Source organism: Mus caroli, chromosome 2, assembly GCF_900094665.2.
Source record: "Mus caroli chromosome 2, CAROLI_EIJ_v1.1, whole genome shotgun sequence".
Classification (NCBI taxonomy): Eukaryota; Metazoa; Chordata; class Mammalia; order Rodentia; family Muridae; genus Mus; species Mus caroli.
Genome location: NC_034571.1, coordinates 120,099,963 through 120,104,573, shown reverse-complemented (window position 1 = coordinate 120,104,573; position 4,611 = coordinate 120,099,963). Strand labels below are relative to the sequence as shown.

The 4,611-nt window shown below is 41.6% G+C and overlaps 1 protein-coding gene across 1 annotated transcript in view; it reads right to left on the bottom strand.

The window, feature by feature from the left end:
* Nucleotides 1-4,611, bottom strand: part of Stard7 (StAR related lipid transfer domain containing 7) — a 28,698-nt gene that overhangs the window by 22,266 nt on the left and 1,821 nt on the right. The window lies entirely within an intron of this gene.

Genomic DNA, 4,611 nt, shown 5'->3' with positions numbered 1-4,611 from the left:
CACTCGGGAGGCAGAGGCAGGTGGATTTTGAGTTCGAGGCCAACCTGGTCTACAAAGTGAGTTCCAGGACAAGCTAGGGCTATACAGAGAAACCCTGTCTCGAAAAACCAAAAAAAGAAAAAAGAAAAAAAAAAAAAAGAATTCAAAGTTACTAGATTTTAAACTTTAGATTTAGGCAAAAAATATTTATATTGGCAGATATTTGTCATTTCGACTTCCTGAAGTCCCCTCCCTATTTACGGGGAATCCAAATAGGTGGGTGCAAGCTCATACTCTACCTCTCCTATTTAAGCACAGCTAATTTAGGTATGTTTAGAACTCCTAGCTAGGAGGGGCAAAGGCTCAGAAGGTTTACAGATTGCTCACAGGGAGAGAGTCTAGAGTAACAAATGTAAGTGAAAATGCCCACAAGGCTGCTCTATGAAGATTATCCCTATAGCAAGCCTTGACTGTTCTCTTGGCCAGCCTGTACTCTATAGCATTCTTGTCAATGCTCTGAACAGTCAGCTAACAAGGACACATCCAGTTAATTCCTTTCAGTTTGAGTTAACAAAGATCATTTTAGCATTTGTACTCAAGAACCTTGACCAGTACAGATGTTCTGATAAAAATAGTTTCATCAAGCTGGGCGGTGGTGTTTGCTTACATGTGCAGCCAGAGCTACACCAAGAAACCCTGTACCTTGTCTCAGAAAACAAACAAAAGTTTTATCATTTTTGAAAGTTTTAAATTGGAAACTACAAAACAGAATTCAATGCTAGCCCTGTATCGGCCCAAGAAAAGAAATATGGGCAATATTTTATTAATGGTAGGCAATTAGATCTTGCAGAAGAAACAAAAGCACAATCACAGCACTAATTCCCCAGAGAACTCCAGGCATGACTTAGCAACAAGCATGGGCCCTGTACAGGACTAATTAAAGCATTCTTCCCCCACCGCCATCTCCTTTTGAGACTCGGTCTTTCTACAGAACCTTGGCTGTCATGGAACTTGCAATGTAGACCAGACTGCCAGGCTGGCATCTATCTTACAGAGATCTTTTACCTGCCTGTGTTTCCAGAATTTTGGGATTTAAAAGACATGTGCAAATGGCTTTAGAAAAGTACTCATTTTCTTTCTTTTCTTTACTTTTTTTGAAACAGGGTTTCTCTGTGTAGCCTTGACTGTCCTATATCTCACTCTGTAGACCAGGCTGGTCTCATTACTCAAGAGATCTGCCTAAGTGCTGTTTCCCAAGTGCTGGGATTAAAGGCATGTGCCATCACAGCTGGGCATTAGTAATGCATTCTTAAATAACAAGCACCATTCCTGAATATGACAAGAAGCAGAAATCTGTTTCCCCTAGTTAAATGTCTTACTAACACCAGGGGCTCAGGCTAGTGATGCAGCTCAACTAAGTAAGAGTGCTTGTCCAGCATGCAGGTACTCTAGGGGCACAAGGTTTACCCATATAGTAAGTTCAAAGCCAGTCACAGCACCCCCCACACATGTACTCTTGGAAAAGCACAATACAAATGATGGAGGAGGACTTGGCTATTGCTACCCCTGAAAGATTTCAACTTCTAAATGCTATTAAGACTGACAAAGCACACAAGAGCATAAACAATATCATAGACAGCATGTGGAGAAAGGAAACACCTCTCTCCTATGGTATCTAATCTTGTTGAGACAGGATAAGTGTCTAAATCTTCCCATGTAAGGAGACTTAATCAAAGAGAAAAGGGCAAACGAGATTATTCCTGAAATAGTAACAAAATGAGCTGATTAGATTAGTAAAGGATGAAGGGGAGACAGAGATGCTTTCCGTTCTCCAAAACAGTATCTGAGAGAGGCATGTACTGAAGAAACTGAAGACACACAATGGAAACAGGGTAAGCATGCCAATATGGGACTCAGCCAGGGTGCTGCACTTACCACAGAATGTGATCCAGGCTTCCAAATAATCCTGGTAAGGCCACCCCAGCAAGCGGTGCAAACAACAACTGCTTCACCAAACCAAAGCTCCTCCAATTCCACACTACTGTCCAAACTAGGGAATTTTGGCTGGGCATAGTGGAGCATGCCTTTAATCCCAGGACTTAGGAGTCAGAGGCAGGTGGATCTCTCTCTGATTTCCAGACCACCCTAGTCTACATAGTGAATTCCAGGACAGCCAGAGCTACATAGTGAGACTTTGTCTCAGAATAAAATTAAATAAAATTTAAGAACAAAAGCAAAAGCCAAACAAACAAACAAAAATAAGATTAGAGTTTTTTCAGCTACTACTGATTTGAGACATATCTTGAAATAAGACATAAACTAGTTCATGGCATTTTTGGAGCAGTTAGTTAATGGTAAAATAACGAAAACAAATCCAACAAATCTCAAGGTCCATTTATGTTGTTTTGATAACTTAAGGCTTTGTCTGTAGGAGACACCAAACTGACTGTGGCCATTAAGTTCCTTTAAGCCAGACAGATTTTTCACTAGCTAGCAATACACTGAAAAGTTTAATGCATTCTAAATGCCCCCCCCCCAAAAAAAAAAACAGAAAAAGGGAAATGGCCAATTTTCTTTGTGAAAATTTACTAGACCTAATTACTCATTAAATAGAATTCCTCAAACTTTCAGAGCTGTAAGCTTAACTTTTTTAAAAAATGAGGTCAATGGAACATTTTCCCCCTATATTTTCATATTTCCTAACATCCTTCCTCTTTTTGTTTCTGTAACTTACACACACACACACACACACACACGCAGAGCTGTACTTTTCCATGGGATTTTTCCCAGTCTCACAGAACACCAGCTAGCACCAATAATAGTCAGCAAAATTATTTTGCTTAAGAAGCCAACTGGGCCGGGCGGTGGTGGCGCACGCCATTAATCCCAGCACTTGGGAGGGAGAGGCAGGATTTCTGAGTTCGAGGCCAGCCTGGTCTACAGAGTGAGTTCCAGGACAGCCAGGGCTATGCAGAGAAACCCTGTCTCGGAAAACAAAAACAAAAACAAAAACAATAACAAACAAATAAAAAAGAAGCCAACTGGATAAAAATTCTAGACAGGTATTGAGAGATGTTGAGGGGAGGGGAGAGAACCACCACACATTTGCCTCTAAGCCTGAGGGCCTGAGTTTGATCCCAGGTTCCCACATGCCAGAAGAAACAACTACAGATTGTTCTTTGATCGCCAAAGGTTGTAGTGTTCAAAAGCAACACTCACCACATAAATAAATGTAATAAAAATATAAACTGAGAAAGATCTAATTTCTCTTGCCTGTAATCCCAGCACTCAGAGGGAGTGGTCCTAGTTTGAGGCTAGTGTAAGTTATATAATGAGTTTCCAGCCAGCCTAGGCTATAGAGTAAGAACCTGACTTGCAGGGGGGTGGGGGAGACTAACAAAATTATTTCTATAGCTAATGCACCAATTATTCAAAATTATTTTGTAAGGTTAAATAAGATTAGTTAGATTGTACTTGATACATGTACATTCATACACTCTTTTCTTTTGAGACATAGTCTCTCTATGTAGTTCTGGCTTTTTAAGATCTTACTATGTAGACCAGGTTGGCTCAAACTCAGCGATCTTCCTGCCTCTGCCCCCTGAGTGTTTGGTTAAAGGCAAGCGCCACCACACCCAGCCTGTGAAATGTTCTTAAGCACCAAAAGGCTAAAAAGCAAAACTATAATCTTCTCACTGCATGGAATGCGGAGCCCTTGAGAAAAGCACACTCTGCAGCTCCAGCTTGACTGCACACACCTGCATCCTAGCTTCCTCTCCAACAAGAAACTACAGTGTCATGGTACACAACTGAAATCCCAGCACTGGGGAGGCCAAGGCAGGAGAACTACAAGTTCAAGGCTAACCTGGCCAAATAATGGACAGGTCCTACCTCAAAAATCTGAGGGAGAGGGAGCACAAAAGACTGAACAGAAAAGAACACTCAGAATTACCAAACAGGGGTTGGGGATTTAGCCCAGGGGTAGAGCGCTTGCCTAGCAAGCACAAGGCCCTGGGTTTGGTCCTCAGCTCTGGGAAAAAAAAATTACCAAACAGCTTTCATGCTTTAACGTTTGCGTAAAAGGACTGCCTGTGGTTATGACTTTAATATGTTGTTTTAAAGTCTTCTTTTGCTGGCAGTGGTGGCGCACGCCTTTAATCCCAGCACCTGGGGGGCAGAGGCAGACGGATTTCTGAGTTTGAGGCCAGCCTGGGCTACAAAGTGAGTTCCAGGACAGTCAGGGCTACACAGAGAAACCCTGTCTCGAAAAGCCAAAAAACAAAAAACAAACACCCCCCCCCAACAACAAAACAAAACAAAAAGTCTTCTTTTTTTTTCTGCAGCCATACTACCCTCAACACCCTCGACCATGTTAAAAGACATTTTTCTTACTAGGAAGATAGTCCCAGTTCTTTTTTTCTAGCATGAGACAAGTTTTCAAATCAGTATTGCACAATTTGAAACTTACCATATGGATATTAATAGCAAATAGGTCACAATATAAACTTTACTCTATTCTCAGTTTTTGTTTGTTTGGTTTTGGTTTTTCGAGACAGGGTTTCTCTGTGTAGCCCTGGCTGTCCTGGAACTCACTCTGTAGACCAGGCTGGCCTTGAACTCAGAAATCCACCT